The following is a 24,339-nucleotide window of genomic DNA, read 5'->3' as shown; positions in this document are numbered from 1 at the left end:
TCAATGTATATTACAGAATATTATGCATTTAAAAAAAGAGTAAGTAGATGAATTTGCCTACCTTGGTAGAATGCTTACTAAGGGAGGGATTTAATAGTAAGATAGTTGGGGGTGGGGGGAGGGGGGAGGGAGAGAAAATTGTTGTGTATAAGAATGTTCATCTATCTACTTTGTTACATGTATTAGGTGTGCCAGGAGAAAGTAAGTTGAATGTGTTGAAAATAGAGTAGTTAAGTGTATGTGAAAAATCAAGAACAGAGAATAGAGTCTAAAATGAAGTGCTGAATTAATGTGATTGAGTACAAAACAGAGACACGTATAATAGAAATATATTGAGTTTGGTCATGTAGAAAAAAATGAATGAGGAGAAAATTGCAGAAGAATAGAATAGAATAGAATAGAATAGAATAGAATAGAATAGAATAGAATAGAATAGAATAGAATAGAATAGAATAGAATAGAATAGAATAGAATAGAATAGAATAGAATAGAATAGAATAGAACAGAACCTTGGAGGTCTTCTAATCCAGCCCACTGCTCAAGCAGGAGAAGCTATACCATCTCAGACAAGTGACTGTCCAGTCTCTTCTTAAAAACCTCCAGTGATGGAGCGCCCACAATTTCTGAAGGCAAGCTGTTCCACTGGTTTTGTTAGAGCCTTGGTGGAGCAGTGGGCTAATGCCTCCTTAAGTAACACCAGCTGCCTGCAATTAGTGCAGGTTCGAGTCCCACCAGGCTCAAGGTTGACTCAGCCTTCCATCCTTCCGAGGTAGGTAAAATGAGGACCCAGATTGTTGGGGGCAATAAGCTGACTTTGTAATAATGCTGCTGGGGGGGGGCAAAAGCCCTAATAAGCAGGCATATACATAGAATGAAGGCTATTGCTAAGCACATTGATTTGTGCTTTAGATTGTAAGCTGCCCTGAGTCTTCGGAGAAGGGCAGGATATAAATGGGATTAAAAAAAACAAAAAACATTTTTTATTAGTTTTTCAATTTACAACCTATATATCTAGAAAGCATCATGGTACCTGGGTAGTCATCAATTGAATAACAGAGTTTTCAATACATAGTTCGGGTTACATTATCATAGCATCCTTTTCTATTTCCCTCAACATTCAATACAACATATTTAAAATAACAGATTTATAAGAATAGCATGGTCAGTTAAAACAGATTTTGTCAGTCCAATTTCAGTGAAGTATATCTATATCCTGTTATTAGATTTTATCTAATTTTGATGTTAATTGTAGTATCCAAGTTTAACTTTTGACATCCCAAATAGTATTCAGAACACAAATTTCCCTTATTTTATTACACCAAAGATTATATCATCTAACATACACCCAATAGTTAAATAGCTAACTTCTACCTAATAAACATTGTTTGTTTCATATCCTGATATGTCACAAGTTACCAATCAGAGAGCCTATATTTATCAATCTACTTCTGTTTATACATAACCAAACTTTTAACATCAAAGATAGGATCCATAAGCCAATTTTCCATTATGTCAATATATAAATTTATAATATTTGGAATAAGCCTAATAAGTACTTAAACACATTTTAATTCTATCTCACAAATATTGTCTATTTCAGATCCTAATAAGTCACTAATTACTAACAAAATGACCTATAATAGTTCTCTAGGAATTAATTTTTTTTAAAATCTAACTCTAGGTTTCTTTTTTTGCCAGTCGGGTTTCCAGACCAAGGGCTTTAAATTGCCAAGTAGGTCTTCCTTTGCTCGCATGCATATTATTTGCACCAGAGGAGGCCATCCAACCATCAGCAATGTACAAAGATTGAACCATTTATAGTCATTATATTGTTGCCATGTTAATTCCATTCTCTTTATTTGCTCTGACATCTCTGTCTGCAGTTCAGTCTGGATTCTTCTTACATCTGGGTTGAACTGTTTTAAGGAGAAAATCTTATCCAGTATTATAGTTAGTAGTTGACTGTCCAGGCTTTCCACAGGTTGTCTTAGTTAGTCTTCGGTGTCCTCTATGTTGGCATCACTATCTTGCCTGTAGTGTACTTCTGAAGTTATAGGCTCTTTAAAAAGGGTCAAAAGTTGAGCATTAAGTTTTTCTCTAGTTTGTTGTTGATCTTTAGGATTGTCTGTCAAGCTGTTCCACTGGTTGATTGTCCTCACTGTTAGGAAGTTTCTCCTTAATTTTAGGTTGCTTCTCTCTTTGGTCAAACACAAGTCCTGAAGCCGTTCTTCATATGTTTTAGTCTCCAGGCCTTCGATCATCTTAATTGCTCTTCTCTGAATTTTTTCCAAGTCTCAACATATTTTTTGTAGTATGGTGACCAAAATTGGTTGCAGTATTCCAGGTGTGGTCTTACTAAGGTTTTATAAAGCAGTACCAATACCTCTTGTGATCTTGATTTTATGCCTCTGTTTATACAACCTAGGATTGTATTAGCTTTTTCAGCTTCTGCTGTACATTGCTGGCTTATATTCAAGTGAGGGATCCAAGGTACAGTACCTTTCACAGGTACTGTTTTTGAGCCAGGTCTCGCTTAATCTGTACTTATACCTTTGATTTTTCCTGTCTAAATGTAAAACTTTGCTTTTCTCCACATTAAAGTTCATTTTCTTTTTTTTAGGACCCATTGTTCAAATTTGTCTGGATCTTTTGGATACTGAGCTTGTCTTCTGGGGTGTTATTCCTGCCAGTTTAGTGTCATCTGCAAATTTGACAAGTTCCCCTTCTATTCTCTCATCTAAGTCATTTATAAAGATATTGAACAGTGCTGGGCCTAAGATGGAGCCTTGTGGTACCCCACTGCTTACTTCCTTCCATGTGGATGTAGTACCATTGAGGACTACTCGCTGAGTACAGTTTGTCAGCCATCTATAAATCCATCTGGTAGTGATGTTGTTTATTCCACCTCTTTGTAGCTTACTGAGTAGGTTGTGGTCTACTTTGTCAAATGCTTTACTGAATCTAAGTATACTATGTCAATGGCATTTTGCTGGTCTACTAATTTAGTAATTTTATCACATATATTAGGAAATAATGAATAAGTTGGAAGGAAGGAGAAGGAGCTGATGAGACTTTCAAGAAGAAATCTGGGGAGCTTAAAGAACAAATATGTATATGAATTAGTGGAGGATGGGGTAGGAGCAAGATTAGTTTGCAGGAATAAAAAAGAATGAAAATATAGAAGCCATTGATTCAAGTGAGATTTAACTATATTTCCTTTTTTATCTTTACCTTTATTTTTTTAATCTTATCTTGTACTACTTTTCTGCACTTTACATAATTTTTTACTCTGAAAATGTGTATCATGATGGATATTTATGTATATATGCATAATTCACATTGATTTTAATGAATAACACTTGGGTTTTCCAATAAGTTCATTGAGTCATGGATTTTCATTACAAGCTTGGGATTGTGCACAAATTTTAATGTACCAAAATAATTGTTGATATAAAATAGCATTTTTCTTTAGAACATATTTAATTTAGCAACTGTAATATTTCTAGCATGTAGAATTTCTGCCTTTGTGCTTGGTTTCATGAGGTTTGTGTTCAGTTAAATTAAATGTTAGATGAGATTGACAGCTAATTTAAATGTAACATTTCCTGCATGACATAAGAATTTGAGGCTAAATTTGGAGACAATCTAATTAGTTTAAAAATATATGCAAAGCTAATAACTTGTCTGCCCCCAAAGAACTCTATTCTAGGGACTCATCTGACATGGATTTAACTAGAACTTTGCGGTTTGGGGATTTACAGTTAAGTCGCTGGTATAAACTAGACTATATAAAGTTAAACATTCTTCTGTGCTTTGAAATCTTTGATGATACAAATAGAAAAGGGGAAACATTAAAAAATGCTGACATCTTGTAATATAATTTTCAGCTATATTAATGCAGATGAAGCACATTTTTATTTCTTCCTTCATATATACTGCTAGGCATAATAGCTCTGAAACTCACAGGTATTAAGTCTTCAGATTTTCATTTGTGTTAATTCAAAACCAAACACATTCTACATTATTTAAATATAATCTTCATCAATATTGTCCAAATTTATACCATCATAATATCTTGGGAGAGAACTGCCAAGTCAATTGAAAAATGCACATTTAGAGTTAACTAACTGGATTTGTTCTAACTGCACATCTGTGCAGTTAGGTTACAGAGCAATCCCTGTTAGGGTTATTTTGTTAATGATGCAGTGGTGAAAAGCAAAGTCTGATTAGATTTGGAAGGAGATCAACGTTTTGGGAGAACATCAAACTTATTAGAAGTGTTCATGTGTTGTAATGTTTTTGTATACCATGAAATTTTCAAAATTTCTCACTCTGCCCTATACAATAATATGCATATCTGAAAAACTTTCCTAGAGGATTATAGTCCATCCACACTGTAGTTTTAAGCTGCTCCTGTCTAAGTCCATATCAAGTTGTCTCTAAATCAGTTCTGAAAATCCTGTCTGGGTGGAGATACTTTGACAATAACTTGCAATGCACTCATCCTCCAACAAATAATGCCTCTGCTGCTGTACTATTCTAGTTTTCTGTGCCAGAACAGCCCCTACCAAACAGCATCTTTCCCTCCTGTAGGAGGTCTATGACAGCTCACCACAGCCAACTCGTTATGGGACAAATTGCTGTGGGACAAGTGTTACATTAATATTGAAGAAATGGTGGAATAGAATCACTAAAAAAAGGTTGCCAAAGGAGGGACAAAATGAAACATGAATGGCAAAAATAAAAATATTTTTAAAATTATTTTAAATAATTAAATGGAATTGTTTATTTATTTATTTATTTATTTATTTATTTATTTATTTATTTATTTATTTATTTATTTATTTATTTATTTAATTGTCATGCAGTGAGTTGTCTTGTGCCAAGCAGGCCCTGGGGAGTTGTCCTGTGGTGAGTTGTCAATGGGGTGTTGGTTGTGGTGAATTGGCTGTGGAAAGTTGACCATGATGAGTTGGCTGTGGCTAATTGGCCACTGTGAGTTGCCCCATTCTGGGGTTGGGTGGGTCCTCCTGAACATATCTACATCTACGTATGCTTTTGTCCGCTGGAGGACATTTCTTCTGCTATAAGAGCATCAATGAACAATGTTGCCTGGCTACTGCTTTCTCTCATTTTTTTTCATAATTAACTGAATTGCAAGAATCAGCAATGCTGTCAGAACAATTTATTTAAATGTTGGTTAATGCCCACAACAAATAATGCATCTATAGACTGATAAAGTGCTTATTGATTTCACAATGCATTAGTTGCCATGAAGTTATTCATTTGCAAGTACTATCATTATTTTTTTCCCCAAAAGCTATCTTTCAGCATTGTTTCCATATAAAAAAGATGATAAATTTGCCCATTTCCTAACAAGTAATAATTAACAAAGTGAATTATACACCCAATGAAGGCAAATGTTTTTTTTTTTTTTTCTGAAGGGAAAGATGCTTCTGAAAAACAGGAAGCCTTCTGACATGATTACTTTTTAAAGCCAAGTTTTCACAAATGTCAAATCATCCTTATTTATAGTAAGAATATTATTTTGAAGTAAATCACATTCTTTATATAGTTATGTGTTTATGTTCACATGTTGCTTTTCAATTAACATGCCTTAAAAAGTATCATCACTTTTCACAGTACAGTATGAACTTCTTGTTATCTAGTTTCTATGCTCACTTAAATTTGTCCTCTCTATGACAACATAACACCAAAGATAAGGAAAGGAAAGGCAATTCAAAGTGAAGGTCAAAATAATTTTGTCTGTGACTACGGCTTAGGTGTTGTTCTTATTCAGGCAGTTAACATGAGGTCTTTAAGAGTAGAAACCTCACACTTTAAAATGCAAAGCTAAAATTAGCAACAACTTCACAGACCAACTTATCACTTTTTAATAATACAATGATATTTTTTAAAAAGAAATACAGTCATTTTAAAAGGGAAGAAACCACTTCTGAAAACAGTTATCTTTTTGGTGGCTCAGTGGGTTAGGACGCTGAGCTTGTCGATCAGAAGGTCGGCAGTTTGGCGGGTCGAATCCTGAGTGCCGCGTAACAGAGTGAGCGCCTGTTACTCGTCCCAGCTTCTGCCAACCTAGCAGTTCGAAAGCAGATAAAAATGCAAGTAGAAAAATAGGGACCACTATGGTGGGAAGGTAACAGCGTTCTGTGCGCCTTTGGTGTCTAGTCATGCCGGCCACATGACCACGGAGACGTCCTCGGACAAGCGCTGGCTCTTCGGCTTTGAAACGGAGATGAGCACCGGCCCCTAGAGTTGGAAACGACTAGCACGCATGTGCGGGGGAACCTTTACCTTTACCTTTTAGCCTAATAAATATTGATAGGACAAAAGTAATCATTATTGTCCAGTTTAAATCATGAAGTGGTTCAGGTCTAGGAAAGATCAAGCCTCTCTAAGTCAGATTTAACTCCCAGTGATTTTATTAATAAGTCCATTTAATTTTGGGGGTAAGGGAGTGGTAACCATTATTTTCAGGTCATTTTCTTCAGTCTCCTGTTCAGCCCTGTTTTCTGGTGATTGACTATCTAACTGTCAACACCCACGTCTACGCCGAAGAATGCAAGCCTGAAGAACAACGACGTAGCACGGTTGACTGCAAGAAAACCTTTACTCTCAGGATATCCATGCAACTACAAAGTCAGCGTTGAGAACCACACGCCCCAACGTGCCTTTTATCCCGTGCCTGTAACTAGGCAGCAGCCCCACCCATGGGCCCCACCCCTCCCCCACGCAGACCAGCATCCGCCTGGCCTGCGTAAATACTCCACCCCCCTACTCCATCGACCCACGCCCAGCTCCTTCCACCACCGCCGAGATCCCCAGCGTGAAGAAACGTGCAAGCCCACCTCCCCCCCAAGGTCCCGAGCGTGCTCCCCGCCACCACTGCAACACCCTGCGCCACACCCATGGCCCCCTGGCAGCCCCCAAAGTCCAGGCGCAGCTGTTCAGTGCCCCGCGTCGCTGCCGGCTTTCACGTAGCAACAGCCACTGGGTCCGCGAGGCAGCCGCCCATGCCCACAGCCGCTAGGCCGTCGTCAGTCCCACAAAGTCCCGTGAGGCTTCCGCGATTGTCCGTGGCTGTTCCGGGCCGCCGCTCAGCTGGTCGAACCACGCGACCGCCGGTGGTCGTCCCCGGCCGCCTCCCAGCTGATCGAGCTGTACGTCTCCCGGTAACTGCTTCCGGCTGCCTCTCAGCTGTCTGTGCCGACGCGGTCTGCCTCCCGGCTGTCTGTACCGGTGTGGCTTCCCTGTGGCCGCTCACAGTCACCTCTGACCGCCGCACAGCTGTTGATACGGCCGCGGGTCCGGCGTTCGCCCGCCGGACAGCTGGTAAGTGTGGGCGCGGCTGGACTCTCGGTGTTTCGCGGGCGTTGTCATTCGTGCTCCCCTGGTTCCCTCTGAAGTGTCGAGCCCGTAGGGCTTGACACTAACTACTAATTGAGTTGGACACTCCTTCAAACAACCTGGAGGTTTTAATCAAAACCACTTTAAGCTGAGTCTGGAAGCAAAGATGCAACTAACTGTGACAATATTGGTATTGTGTGTGTGTGTGTGTGTGTGTGTGTGTGTGTCTGTGTATCTAATTCTCTATATCTATCACTATCTCTATCATCTATATCTATAGACAGAGAGAGGGAGGGAGAGAGAATTGTTTGGAAATAGGTCTACCTTCACCTTTTTCCTGCACACTAACAATTCTTTTTGCTCTTTGGGAAAGAACCCCTCCCTCCTGTGACTTAACTACATTCCATGACATAGAACGAAGTAGACAACTAATACACTGCTATAATCAAAGGACATTAATAGAGAGAAAGCCTATTTTTCAAAATAACATAAAAGTTGGTGAACTCAGCTTTGGGGATAAAAAAGTATTATTTGCCACTAGCCCCAACATGTGAATCCAGTCAAAAGTAATTTCACCTTTCCAAGCAAATGAGCAGATTATCTATAGCTAATTGAATGCTTACCTTGTTCATCTATCCCAAAATTGGCTTCAGACAAATGATCTGAGTATCTTTTGCTTGCCTCTTCCACCAATCCAGCTTGTTCTGTGCTTTATCATCTTGACACCCCTCTCCAACTCTGTACTACCAATACTGTATGCCTGAATCCTTTGTGACATGATCTTTTTATTCCACATTTGTTTATTCTCAGAACATATTTTAGTTAATGTTGGTTTGTTATGACATCCTTTATTTTTCCCCCTGATAAGTATTGTTTGCAATTGCATTTTTAGCATTTTCTTCAACTCCTAGCCATCTTTCCCACTACATTCCCATCCTATAAGGAATCCCATGAATCATGGTTCTGAATGAATCTAAGAACATATTAATTCCTGTGTGGATGCTGATTTAACTCTAATCTGGTCTAAAAGACCGCCTCTATCTGGATGGAGGCACTTTGGCAGCAGTTTAAAGGGAGTTAATCTGGACTGTCATATCCTCTCACATTCATATGTTCCATTAGTTCCTCCTCCTCCTCCTCCTCCTCTCAATGGAGATACAAAGTTCTGGTTCTTGCTCTTCTGGTGGCTTCCACCATTGTTAATGTTGTTGTAGCATGATGTTTGATGTTGTCTTTCCATCCTCTTCTGGGTCTGCCTTGTGTTCTTTGACCTTCTCCTCTTTTTGTATATGCCTTGCACAGTAAGGAATCCAACACATCATTTCCAGGTGAGCAAACCATTTTATTTGCTATTTTTGTATGTAGTTTAGGATTGGTTCTATGTCAATTCTTTCTCCATAACAATTGAAAGAATTAATCATAGATGTGTTATTAAACATTATTGCTAATTTATTTCCAACATATCAGAGTAAAGTCATAGATCTGATGTTATATAAGTTTAGTGTGCAACTTTTTATCATCCCATGATAATGAAGCATCATGTTCTGATTGCCCAACTCCTGTTTTATGATCCGTTTGAAGCATTTTCAGGGGGAATATAAGGAAAATTTTATTTTAATGTAAATGGACTGAAAAATCACTACACAACTGCATTCTGTTAATATGTTATAATGTGAGAAATATTTTAGTATTCAAATACCATTTAGCATAGCATGTTTAATTAGCTACTATTTAACATTAATAAGGTCAAAAATTTTAACAGTAAATGTCTAGTTAACTACCAGGGCTTTCACATTTATGTATGTTCAATTCATGTCTCTACTTAAAGTTCCATAAGAAAAAGAAACCAATTTCTTCCATAGAAAAGAATAATCTCCATAGAAAAAGAATAATCTACTATTTTCTTCACAACTACTACAATTATTAGATAATTATGCTTACAACAAAATATAATTTCAAGAGGGGAAAAACATTTGCATCTGTTCAAACAATGACTACCTGTTTAAACCATGTCATACTGTTTAATAAATCAGAAGAAATAAATGTATTTGAAAGGCATTAACAAAATTAAAGAATGGCTGAATATTATAAGAAAATTTCTTAATTCATACCAGATGCCTTATAAGATTACATTTTCTTTCCTCACAGATGAGAGGAGGATCTTTGCATTCTCACTGGAGGTGCAAACCTATTGAAAAAGCAAAGTTTCTGTTTATCATCTATAAGCAAAGAAAATGTAATGAAAGGCAATACTTTTCAAGATGTGCAAAAGGTATATTACCTGGCTTGAGTTTTCATATAGTTACTTAATTGGATTTTTATTCCAAAGAAATGAGATATGCTAAAATGAAGTCATGAAGTCATACTGATAACAATAGAGTTGTAACTGGGCAGACATTAATTTTAGTTTAGTACTTCATTTTAAAATGATGCCCCATTGTCACATTTCTTAGCATGCATTAGATGATTCTATTTTGAATAAGAGTCTTAAATAATGAATCAGAATCGGAGGTAGCAGAATGTTCTGCTGATTTAAAGAATAGCCGAGTCCTTGTATTTTATTGTTAATAAGAATGTAGCTAATCTGCATGAACTAGAATATGCCTATCAATATATTTTCTGAATTTATTGAAGAAAGCAGAAAGAAGAAACACTCTTTTCTTAACCAGTGAATATTGGTCAATGCTTGGCCGCCTTAGTCCATGTTTGCCTTGGAAATTAAGCACCTTTGAATCTAATTAGCGGTTACATTGTAAACTTGAGAGAATACTAGAGAGCTAAAGGCTATACTGGAAATTTGAACTACTGTGGAAGAAGGTGGCAGTGGTAATCCCTTGTACTATCACATCTTGGATCAGCTGCAGCTTCTAACTGGCCTTCAAAATACAGCTAAGTATCCTCAGCATACTGATTTTATTTATTTAATTAGACTTTTAAGTCGGCCTTATCTCCTGTTGACTTGATGACTGCAATTTTCTTGCCAAGATTTTCCAAAGTGGTTTGCTATTGCCTTCTTTCTGGGCTGAGAGAGAGTGATGCCTGACCCAAAATCAACACACTGAATGAACTTACCCAGCAGCCTCAAATAGATTTTAAGCAAGAGTTGAGAGCATTGATCCCATGGCATTCTACAGATCAGGGTCTCCTGATTCAATCTCTTCCATCCTATCAACATTTTCTGGAATCAGCCATGGAGAAAGGAGGATCTCTTTAGAACAGTGTGTGCTATTCCAATTCCCAAAGTTGGAGAAATCACTATTGGGACCATTGCACCACTGCAGATCCTCCTGAAGTCATCAAACATTAATGTCATCTTCCTACTTTGTTCTATTATAGAAAATAGAATTGATGTAAATGATCATGCAAGTCATGAAAATACCCTGTATCTCTCCATTATCATTGATACAAAGACAGCTAAATATATTCATGTTGCCTAATACAATAAAATGTAATCAGAAGGAATGAAGGCCTACATTTTCTTGATGAAATTCCAGACATTTGAATTCCAATACATTCGACTAACTACTTGCATAGGTTCTTTGGTCAGAAACCATTGAAAAGCAGTATGGGATCAGTTTCTTCAATGCTGAAGACATATGAAGACAGTATGTGAAAAATGAAATTCCTGATTACATCTATGCTTCAGCCATTTCCTTTGGGCTTTTTCTTTCAGTTTTTCAGTAGCATTTGGATGGATTTCAGCTAGTGGAGAATATCTTTAAGGAATCCTACTTTGGGAGAAAGTCTTTAAAGTATGCTTTTCTTTGCTTTTCCTTTGGTTAAGAGTATTGCGACCAGCTGAAAGGGAAAGTTTTTTCTCACCTATGAAGATGGAAGTTAATCCCGTAATTTATTTATTATTTATTTATTTTAATTCCATTTATATCCCGCCCTTCTCCGAAGACTCAGGGCGGCTTACAAACTTAGCAGTAGCCTTCATTCTATGTATATGCCTGCTTATTAGGGCTTTCACACACACACCCCAAGCGGCATTATTACAAAGTCAGCTTAATTGCCCCCAACAATCTGGGTCCTCACTTTACCTACCTCGGAAGGATGGAAGGCTGAGTCAACCTTGAGCCTGGTGGGATGCGAACCTGCACTAATTGCAGGCAGCTGGTGTTACTTAAGGAGGCATTAGCCCACTGCTCCACCAAGGCTCCATTGTCATTATCTTGATTTTTGAAGGCACATTTACAAGAGCCAGTGAACAAGTTGACTACCCCAGCAAGGTCAAGTTTGTTTGTTTATTTATTTATTTATTTATTTATTTATTTATTTATTTATTTATTTATTTATTTATTTATTTATTTATTTATTTATTTAATATACCGCCCTTCTCTCGGAGGACTCAGGGCGGTGTACAGAGTAATAAAGTAAGAATACAATAAAGCAATAAAGTAAGAATAATTTTAAAACCCAAATCCATCAGGCCAGGCCGGCTTGTTGGAATAGATAAGTTTTTAGATCACGCCGGAAGGAGCGAATGTCGGGGGCCATCCGGATTTCAGCTGGTAAGCGGTTCCAAAGGATTGGCGCACCCACCGAGAATGCTCTCCCCCTGGGGATCACCAGCCGACATTCTCTGACCGGTGGCACCCTGAGGAGGCCCTCTCTGTGGGAGCGCACAGGACGGAGGGATGTTGACGCTGGCAGTAGGTGCTCCCGTAGGTAATCCGGACCCATGCCATGTAGGGCTTTGTATGTCATCACTAGCACCTTGAATTTCACCCGGAAGGCAACTGGAAGCCAGTGCAGCTCACGGAGCAGAGGTGTAATATGGGAGTATCGGGAGACCCCCAAAAGAACTCGTGCAGCTGCACTCTGCACCAGCTGAAGCTTCCGAGTGGTTCTCAAGGGCAGCCCCATGTAAAGAGCGTTGCAGTAGTCAAGACGAGAGGTCACAAGTGCATGGGTGACTGTACGCAAGGCATCCAGGTCCAGATAGGGTCGCAGCTGGCGCACCAGACGAACCTGTGCGAAGGCCCCTCTAGTCACGGCTCCTATATGATCTTCTAAGGAGAGCTGTGAATCTAAGAGGACACCCAGATTGCGAGCCTTATCTACGGGGGGTAATAACTCACCCCCGATATTAAGAGATGGAATAATCTGAATATCCTGACATGCCGGTATGTACAGCCATTCAGTCTTGTCCGGGTTGAGTTGAAGCCTGTTCCTCCCCATCCATTCCTGGACCGCTTCCAGGCAACGGGACATCACGTCGAGGGCATCACTAATGTGGTTTGGGGTCGAGATGAAAAGCTGGGTGTCATCAGCATACTGATGATAACCCACTCCAAAACCACGGATGATCTCACCTAGCGGCTTCATATAGATGTTAAACAGGAGAGGTGAGAGGACCGACCCCTGAGGAACTCCATAAATGAGAGGCCTCGGGGTCGATCTCTGCCCACCCGCCAACACCCACTGTGAACATTCCAGAAGGTAGGAGGAGAACCACTGAAGAACAGAGCCTCCCACTCCCAATCTCCTGAGACGCCGCAGTAAGATACCATGGTCGATGGTATCAAAAGCCGCAGAGAGGTCTAATAGGACTAGGACAGAGGAATGACCCCTGTCCCGAGCCTGCCAGAGATCATTCATCAGAGCGACCAATGCCGTCTCCGTGCTGTGTCCGGGCCTGAAACCCGATTGGTACGGGTCTAGATAATCAGTATTTTCAAGGAACAGAGGAAGCTGATGCGCCACTACGCTCTCAACAACCTTCGCAAGAAAGCGAAGGTTGGAGACCGGGCGAAAAGAAAATTTTCTTTTTTAAAACTTTTGCCTGCCACACAGATGTCAGAGGGACAAAATAATAGTCACCAAGTTTTCTACGAGGGCAGAAGGAATACAGATTTGTTTTCTTTTCTGTCTGAGCCACCAAAGTGTTTTATCCTTCTCCATTATCAAAAATTAATTAAACAAGTTCAGTTGGACAAAGTGAGCTAGAAACCATTATAATTTGTTCATATGAATGTTGACATATGTTCAGTGAACTTTTGGAAGGGAAAATCAAATGGGACTGGAACTATTTGAAGGAGTCCAGGCAGTAAGGCATCTAATGAGGGCATTCATTCTGGAATTCATAAACTTACAGAAGTAAGGGAAATGACTTACTACTGTACAGAAATAATTGCTTCCTATACCAGCTGGTGGCAGTGTGAAGTCACATTTAATTTCCTTTACACTTTCTTCTTCCATTTAATTACATGGTGAAGAAGGCTTTAACCATCCGAGGGACATTTCATTCCAAAGAAAGTTCACAAGGTTAACTTGAAACTCTTCAAGAACAGGGATCAAAGTTTGTAGTTTTATGAATATCAAAAGCCTGGGTTTTAATTGCATATCAATCATAATGTAGTTTGTTTGTTTGTGTGAAACCTATTAACTATGACTCATTAAACAAACTATGGTTTAGCTTGGTGTCTATTCCTGATATTCACAATATCAAACTAGCCAACCACATTTTAGGTTAGTGGACTTTGCAATTACAGCCAGAAGGATTAGTTTATTGTTTAATATGTCATATGAACACAGAAAAAATGCATTATTGAATAAACTATTAATTTAACCACAGGCAACTATGATATACAAACAGCCATTGAGAAAACTTTTTAGCAAATAGAGGAAGGAGGTCAGGGAAGATTACATTAATTACATCATACAGTATTTACCTCCTCACAAAGTCAATTGTTACCAACTTTTCATGGGAAGGACCCCTCAAGTTATTATTTTTAAACTGTAAATTATATTTAATTTATGACTGCTGATGTTATACTTTATCATTTTGGTAGGTGCAATGATAGGATATAAATAAATGTCATCCATTTAATCAATTATTTCATGGGGGAAAGGTATTTATTTGGAATAGTCTGGGTGAAAAAGACACGAAAGCTAACTCATAGTTAACTATCATGTGGTTTACTGAATTAACCTGATGTCTTGGGTTTTGTGAAAGATACTGAATAATACCAAACTGGCTAGCTTCACAAGACAAAGCTACAAGCTAGCCAACTACCTTTAAGAATAGTATGGGTGAATGCACTCTTTCTACCATTTTGTAGTTACTTTTCTCCATTTACAATAGTTTGGACTAACTTTTCAGATGGTAACTCTAAAGTACTGCTGTTTGAAGCTTGTTGATTTGGGACAAGAAAATGGTAAGTGTGTTCCTCTTTAATCTTATTCCAATTTCCTCATTCTGAAATATAAATTTATTTCACTTAAAGTGCTTTCTTATTATTGTTAATTTTCCAGCTTAAAAATAGGAGAATGTTTCTTTCAGCAGAAGGAGGATCTGCACTTTTGGACTCTGTTGTAGAGAAGTCACTCTTCAAATCTGGATATTTCCAAAAATTAGCCCTATAACTCTACTACTCAGCCCAGTATAAATATGGATTGTTGAATGTGATGCATACATCTAATATATAATGATAAATTAAGATCAATTAGTAAAAGGAGAGATTTCACAGACTGTGCTTCTTTTTCACTCTAAATTTGCAATCTGTGATCTGCAAAGGTCCAATATTATAGCCCTGGTAGATTTTAAAGAGCATAAACTAACACAAAGATTGTTCAATACTGTTATATAGAATATTCTATACTGAACATTACTTATTATAACTTTCTTTAACCAACTTGCCATTTTTATGAGTTAGCCAATTTCCTTTCCATGTTTTTCCCTGATAGTATGCCAGAGTACCCTTCAATTGATTTGAGTTTTTAACTACCTAAATCTGCTCCTTGATTTAAAATGTAATTATTCCTTTAATATTATACTAGCCAGACTTAAAAATCAACCTAGTATTAGTCTTTTAAAGTTAATGCTGTTATAGACCCTGGCATTTAGACCTCATATTCACCAGTCATTCCTAAAATTCTTAATGACTGTTCTAAGGCAACAGGTTTAAAGTGAAGAAGTGATTCACATAAATTTGATGATTGACAACCACTGTCTGAAGATAGATGGAATCTCGATTTTCTAGATTTCTTGGGGAGAAGATATTTTGTTGCCTTGTGCCCCAAGATTCAGCTATTAGAGATATGTTGGCATGCAAGAGTCTATACAGGGCTAGACTCTTGCATGCCAAAATATCTCTAATAGCTGGATCTTTCATAACTAGCTTGCTTGTTGTTAATAACTTCATTATTTCAGGGATGATGCAGGAAAATAACAAACAAACCTCTGAATGTTTACAAGTAGGATCATTTACTTTGGTGTGACACCATTTTATGCAAACCATTTTATGCAAAAGAGAGCAAAGTAGCAATATTTAAACTATTGCAATAATTCTATATTCTACGCTTGATTTTCACATAAAGACAGCAACAGAATTGTACAGGAATTGGTGCCTGAAAAACTCCTAATACTCCTATACTGACAAATCTACAGCTTGCACCTTCTTTTCTAACCGTGAGCTGTGTGCTTCTACAATGCATGGGGAACCAAGAGACTCTGCCATTGGAGCATAACACAAGGCACCAATCCGCTGGCATGCAGATGGATAGAAAATGCATAAGTTCAACATAATTTGATTAATAAAATAGTAATAAAAATAGCAATAGCACTTAGACTTATATATCACCCCATTGTGCTTTACAGCACTCTCTGGGAGGTTTACAACAGGGGTGTCAAACTGGTGGCCTGTGGGCTAGATGCATGCAGCCCACACCCACCCTGGCACCATAAAGGCAAAAACATCACAATTTGTCACAATACATCACGTGAGGGGATCTAGTTTGATACTTGTAGTTTACAATGTCAGCATATTGCTCCCAACAATCTGGGTTCTCATTTTACTGAGCTCAGAAGGAGGGAAGGCTAAATCAACCTTGAGCCCATAGGATTTACCTCCAGGCTGTCAGCAGAATTAGCCTGCAATAGTGGATTTTAACCACTATACCATCAGGGTTCCTGGGTCTTTGAAAGCATTTCCCCCCCCCAAATTGCTATCAGATGTGATCTTGGCCCAAACCTCCATTTAAGAAGTAGGGTGGATTGTTTATAAATTTTCTGAAAATTGATATATGCTATAAGACAAAAAGCCAAATAATAAATGCAGATCACATTTATGCAAACAATTGTAATGATCCATAAAAAATATGTGAAGGTCTTATGTTCTGCAGAATGTATAATGATGAATGATTTTTAAGTATTTTTGCTACAAACAGGCACAGAAAAAAACAGCATTTAGGTGTTATGTTAGGATAACTCCAGTCAGAATAGACCAAAGTGAACAAAATGCTTATATACCTCAAAATATATTACCCCTGCAGTTGCAAATCCCATCTGTCATATAAGATCATGCCGTGGATTGTGATTGATGTGAAAAACATAGCAAATGATATGAACAAATATCATTTCTTTTTCTGATGAGTAGAATCTGTTCACTAAAATGGGCACTAGAAATCTGCCTTTCGAACCTTGAAAGTCAAGGTTTATTTTAGTGCAATAAAGAATGAGAAAATGGGAAAAAACCCCTGGATAACATATAAAGGAATTTACATATTTTTGTAAAAATCTACATAGAAGTAAAAGCTTTCAATCAGCAAGTGGAAACTGAAATAGGACTGGGGGAAAAAAGTACCAAAGCTGTTGTACAGATTCAACTGTGGAAATTTTGTAATATGAGCTTTCACTACAAAAACATGTGGACATTGATTAAGCCACCTGGTTCCTTCACTGCCAACGTTTTGGCTGCCAATCATAAGAGTTATTTTTTTCACAGCTACTTAAATCTGAATCAAAATATCATCATCAGAGAAAATGATCATGTGTACACCCACAAAGATCAGAAGTCCACAGTCATTAACAGAGAACACCAAAGAAAAAAAGGATAGAGGCATGGGGTCACTTAATAGCAGGGCATTAAGCTGGAAATAAATGTCAAATTCCAAGTGAGGTCACAAATTCATATCAGTTGGATGTGCAGTTTTATCAGGTGATGAGTAACAGTAAGGCAGTAGTGAGAAGCCAAAGTCAAGACCAACAACTGAACATAGTTACAGTATGCTCTTGGGAAAGCAAATCTAAAGCCAGCCCTAAAAACCATGGGCTTTTAAGACCATTACAATAAAGATTAAAATATGCTATGCATTTCCTTGGGAACAGAGTCCTCAGATTGTAGGGCTACTGCTGAAAATATTACCCCTAAATTATCCTACTCTGATAAGCCTTACTGCCAGATTAGGAAGGATAGCTCCAGATGTTGACCTTTAATGCTCTGGTGGGCATATATGTGTACATCCAGTTTTCAGATATTGTCATCCCAAAGCATTACAAGGTGCTCTATATGTGTGCCTCTCTGTGTGTATGTGCCTGAAATAGGGAGAAAGAGTAGGCCAAGCTTTATAATCTATTTGGTTTCATTTTTGTTTTTTTTATTACTAAGCAATGGGTGACTTCTTCCTCAAGGTTAGTAAGTGTGAAACAAAATGAAACTTTTTGTAACTCGCTGAACATCTTGATTGCAACTGCTTCATTTCCCTTTCTCAATGCTCCACTCTGTATGGTGCATTTTTTCTCCTTGAAAGAGCTTTGTTAAAATAGTATATTTGCTTGTCATTGGTAGCATGACTTATATGCAAAGTCAGGCTACATTGTGGCAGTGAATGTAATTATACTTGGTGGCAAACTGTAATAACACAGTTATCGTATGAGTGATCACAGTCAATTTCACAATGCTTTCTGATAACATAAAATGAAGCTTAGTGGTAGAATAATCATGCATGCCAACACACTGAAGTTTGGGAATTGTTACTGCAGTTCATACTTTCTAATATTTGATTTAATTACATTATCTGTTCATTACAACCTATAACCAATTATCTTGCTGCCAAAAATGAAAAAAAAATCCATACCATAGAAATGCAGGTATGGTCAAAGAGAAAATGAGTTTGGTAGTGGATGTCACTAGAAATAAAAATGTGATGATTATAAGGCTTTTAGTGAGTTCAGTTTAATGCCTTGTGATTAAAAACAAAAGTCACTTGACTTTTTAAAGAATAGTCGCTGGTGTACAGAGAAAAAAACTAGGGAGCTAAACCCTTAGCAAAGTTTATTGACAGTTTCATGAAACAGTCTTTAAGCCTGATGTTAAATTAATTACTCTGCATACATTGTGTAAAGTGGAAAAGTCAATCCCATACCATGGTGCTCAGACAAAAATGGGACCTAAAATTGCACCAGACATATGGAAACCAGTTAAAGCTCATTTGAAGTTAGGACTGCCATTTAAAGCAGGCTGTATCTTCAATTTATCTCTTGCTTAGCAAGGAGCCTCACTGAATGTCTTTGTTCTGTTTTCCACTTTACTTCCAGAATCTGAGGGCCTGGGGTCTATATCTCATCATCTGACTGCTCCAGTTTTTTTCTGATAGTGCCTGGGTTTGATCAATCTCAGATGATTCCTGGCTTGATGACTCCTGAGGCTAACTTACCACAGGTTCAGCCAGAGCAGTTTTATTTATTAAATTTGTATACCACCCATTTCTTTACCAAGCTTTGTCAGAATCTGAGACTGTGTCCTGGGCCATGACATTGTTAATATTGGAGTCAAGTTTAATTTTTTATCTGTTTAATCCTGAAGGATTTTATGACAACTTCTGTGTGCTTCAAAAAGAATATATAATGTAGAGTTATATCTCTTATCAGTATCACCCTATGTGTTTCTTTGAAAGAATGCCTTTAGGTGAAATTAAGAATGAGTGTAAATTTAATGTTATATATACTTTAGTATGTCTAGAGTTGTCTGAATCACAAGATGGGTAGCCAATGTTTGATAAATAAATAAAAATGTTTTCTTATAAAATCCATGTTTTTGCATAGACAGTTTTCTAATGTCCCTATTTTGCCAGCCAAATTACTTAGTATAAAACATTTAGTATATTATATTCATATGCATATATTTTTTGCCTAGACTAAAAAAATGTAGGGTAGATTGTGCAAAGTTAAGATACGTTCAGTATTGGCCTAGGGTAGAAAAAGGTATATTGTAGGGGAAGGAATAGCAGAACCAGAGGGAGAGTTAAAAAGAGGGATCAGCCAAGAGTTGTTATGTAGTCACAAATGAACTAAGTTTAACCCACCTTGATTGCCTTTGACCCTTATCTTTGACCTTGGCTTACTATATTGTAAAAAGTAAGGGGGAAAAAAGGTAGACATTGGGTAGATGGGTAAATTACAGCATGAGAGTTGGACAGTTTTTGATAAACCTATCTGGGTGACCTTCTTATTCTTTATCACTTCCTACTGGATAAGCATGTTAGCCATACTGAAATATCATCAGTGAATATAAACAATTTGGTTCACTGAGCTACAGGTCCTTGACTGATTCTTTTCTCTATTGCCTCTCAGAGTCAATTCAATTTGCTGTGTATGTTTTCTTAGAAAAAACACTTTAAGCAGTTCACATATAAAGCTGGGGAGAGGCATCTCATAAAATGTGAATGCAGCTCACATATTAATGGAGGGGTTACCTTTTGCTACCAATTAGCTAGTTAGATTGATTTCTTTCAAATCAAAATAACCAACTTTGGCATACTGATTATCTAGTGATTAGATAACGAAGTGCATTGTTTTGAGTTAATAATGGTTGGCAATTTGCTTTTTTTTCCTAGGCACTGCCTGGCTACTTCACCTTGATCAAATACAATTTCCATTTGCCTGTATGTTGGAAGGGATTAAAAATTGGTTATGACCTTTAATATCTTAAATGTTATGGAACTAACATCTGAAGATTCATGTAGTCATGTATTAATCAGTATAAATATACTGATTAAATGATCCATAAATTCATAGAAGCCATAGTCTGAGTACATTTGACTTTTGACTTAGAGACCTTAATATAGATAACAAGCCTTACTTATTAATACAGCTTCACATTTGCCACAACTCATGACGTACAACTAGTACCATCCATCCTTATTTGTTTCTGATATCAAGTTATCATTCTTTTCCTCTTGAACATTTTCTTGACTGATGTCTTATGGTTCTTCAGCTCCTCTATCTTCATGTCAAAGTTTTGTCTGTGTTATTGCCTTTTGATTCTGGATTCATGGTTATTTGTATGATTTGACATGTGCTTGCTTCAACAGTGACAAACAGAAAGGGGAGTACATTAAATCAAATGATCCATGAGTAAGGCATAGTTTACATATACTTTGATATGACTCCAGGAACATTTAAAAAGCAATCTCACACAATCAGTGTAATCTTCCTTTCGACTAAGGAAAATGGAACAGTCACATATACTTGCATTTAAATTCAACAGGTACAGAATGGCTGATAAACACATGAAAATAAAATCAAGGCATTTATGAGACAAATCTGTGAAAATACCGGTAAGCATTGTGTTTGTAACTTCTGGAAGAATAATTGTGCTAAGAATTAGAGAATTTTTTATTTTCTTTAAAAATAACACACAGCAGGGAAAAGGGACTTTCTGATCAGAATAAAAGGGAAGAAATGAAAGAACCGTAAATAACTGAAGAGATTGAACTAAGATTTCATCATAGGCTGAAACTAGGCTACATTTCTAACAGCTGATGCTTGTATGCTGAAATCTAATTATTATATTCAATCTGATATATAACTGAGGTAAATAATGTCACCTCACCATTTTAATGCATTTATTAGGAACTGTTTGCACACCTGAATTTGCAGGCCACCCAGGATCATGAAAATAATCCAGCATTGCTATTTTTTGGCAGCCCAAAAAAGTATAGATTTTTTTTTTAAAAAAACATACAATTAGAGGTAACTGCTCTGGTAAAATATAATAATATGGGACAGTGTGGGTGGGAAGCAAAATTCTCTGCATTTTGTATTACTGCCAATATTATTAAGTCAATAGTGTGCTACCAGTAGCTGCTTTAAAGGAGTACAGCAGATTGACTGTTTTATCAGGGTGTGCATCTGTCTCCACTTTGTATGATAAGAGAATGGGACAAAATGCAAAACCACAATTCAAAATATACATATTAATACTCACATGCAAGTTTTAGGGGAGTACCTAAATGTGCACCAAAAAGGTCTATAAATCTTTCAAAGGATAGCTGAAAGCTGAAATTGAAATGGGAATGAGGAAAATTGCCTTGATGAAATGCAAATGTTATAAAACGTAAATTAGACAAACTCATCTAGACCTACATGCAGCCTTTGTACAGGGAATTTGTGAATAATATTTCAATAGATTAGTCAGGACACTGCGGAAAAACCATAGGAAGAAATGCCACAAAGTGAGGAAGATGAGATAAACCAGGGAACATGTCTGTGTTACAAGCATAGATTGGCTTTAGCTATTTTACATTTACCTTGGATGGAATAAAGTTCACTGGATTTTAGTTTTGAACTGAAATACACAGCACTGTGCTATAAAATTTTCACTAATTAACCTAAGCACTAAAGTTGGATGGATAAGCATTTATTACAATCCCTAGGGAGAGGAAATGGCTGATTTATGTGAGATTTTTATAAAGCCAGTTGATGTGTGAATGAAGTTGATGGGTGGATGATTTTATACACTTTTTCTGTGGATTCAAGCAGCCTTCTCACATGTAAACAACTTTTGGGCTATGTGTATTTTAAAAAGGTAGTCATTTCTTTTTAAAAAAAACATTTAATCTCAGATAAGTGAACAATTGTATAGTTCTGTCATAAAAATTGTACTCATTAACCAGAAGCAGAAGATAGACAGATATTTCCTTAGGAATTTAATCTTTCAATTAAAAAGCACAAATTCCCTTTCCCAATGCCTTAATTACCTCTGGTTTGGAGAAAGAAGAAAGAAGCTTGAATAATCTGGAGCCAAGAAAGCAGATTGTCCTCCTGATTACAACAGATGGATCTGATCTTCAAATCCACCTTTCCAAGCTATGTTGGCTTCTTTTTCCTGAAAACAAAGCTGCAGGGATCTCCTTTGCCAGAGGAACCTTTGTGATATTCAACAGCCATTACATTCACAAATATTAGTTCAGAGCCAAATCCTAGGTCAAATAAAGTTCTGCAGTTAATATGCAGTAGCTCTCTTCTGGGAAGACAAGACTTTAACCCTCCCCCCATCCCACCCTCAGCAGATCACACTGTTCTCTTTCCAAAGCATAATAATATACATGGTGCATTTGGGAGAGTTTAAATGGCTCCTTTATAAAAGGCTGTCTTGCCTCATCTGCAGTGGGACTTGACAGGCAGCAGCTGTATAAGAAATCTTTGAATGACCTTTCAGTAGTTTAGGTAGGAGAGTGAGCTGATCCAAAGGAGCCATAGCTCATAATTGTCTCATTAGAAGAAGACCTGAACTTCAGCTTTCTGATTTTGCTAAAGATGTCAGACTTTCCTGGTTGGTAGAAGAAGCACTTACATTTTTATTAGTGCTGTAACTAATAAACTCTATTCTGTCTCTTCTGATTGGTCAGTTCCGACACATTTTTAGATGGAGTGAAAAATAGGAAAGTTTATCAGATTTGTTCTATACCTAACTTCTGCAGAGGAGCAGGATAATTTGAAATGGATGTTAAAAAGGAAAGGAAAATAGTAGACCAGTTATTTACTTAAAATGATTGATGATGATAATTTAAATCAATTATTGACATTGGAATATTTTATGTGATCACTTAATCATCAAATATATCACCAAATATTATGCCTTTGTTTTGAAAATATTTTAAAGAATTATATTTGAAAGGACATTGTTCAAATGCTCATGTGATGGTTTCTGTATTGCATACAATACCGAATAATTTTATACCTAAAATTATTTTTGGTTATACATGAAAAGAAGCAAAAAACCCCAAAACAAATACACGTTTTTCCCATACATCATGTAGGAAAAGAGAGCCTCACTATTCTCAATGGCCTTTCCAGATACCGGCATTGAAATGGAGCAAATCAATTCCAGGGTAATTCCAATCAGATCGTGCAATTTTCAGAGGTCTGAATAGAGATTCAAAACTGGATTGGGTAGTCTTTACATAACCTAAATGAAAAACAAAAACAAAAACACCTCCAACCCCCCCAAAAAAGAATCAATAATCTAGTGTTGCTAGGCTATATACATTTATCAAATCCTAATTAGATTATCAATTCAGGTTTTAAAAATTCATCCAGCTCAACTCTATTATTTGGATCCATTTGGATAATTGATTTGATTAATCTCAAATATTTGAAACAAATTGTTTAACTGAAACAATTATTCAATATATACTTCATTGAGAACTTTTATTTAGATAACCTCAGGCGATATGAATCACACCAAGATGGTTTATGTATGGTTAAAAATAGATGCTTAATATACAGCACTAAATAGATAACATTTTGGATATAAAATAGAAATACTTCCTGATATAAAAGGCAAGGATTGGATTTCCTTTGTAAAAACATTTAAATAATCACCCTTGTGATTCTCCAATCTGCAACGAAAAATTATTTGATAGTTTTAATTCTGGCAAGAAGGTAAACATAGTAGATAGTGTAACATATCATATTTTTTATCATTGTTTCAGATTCTCCAAATCCAACAAAAATCATGTTTGTTTAAAAAAAGTAAGAAGGCAAAATATTATAATTGCTGTTATAGCGTACTACCTATTTCTAGAACTCTGTATTTCCTGAAACTCTGCATATTTGCGGATTCAGCTGATTTTTTTTACCTCAAGTCCAGCTTGCAAGAGATGTCCACAGAAAAACATTTGAAACAAAAAAATATTAAAAATATATCAATTTTTACTTAACTGTTGGCAATCTCTACTTCATCCTACTAGTCAGCTATCATGATTTGATTGTATTAATCTTTATACTGGTTTATAAAGCCATCTGATATATCATAGGCCATTAAAACTTACAACATTTTTTGGTGTATTTTTTAAACTAGGGAATATTATCTGATCTTAAGTACAGAAAGAAAAATGTATCAAGCAAAAATATTCTGAAAATGAATCACAGTTAACTCTATATTAGGGACCCAAATTTTC

This window comes from Vipera berus, assembly GCF_964194415.1.
Source record: "Vipera berus genome assembly, chromosome: 2".
Lineage (NCBI taxonomy): Eukaryota > Metazoa > Chordata > Lepidosauria > Squamata > Viperidae > Vipera > Vipera berus.
This window is presented reverse-complemented; position numbering follows the sequence as displayed.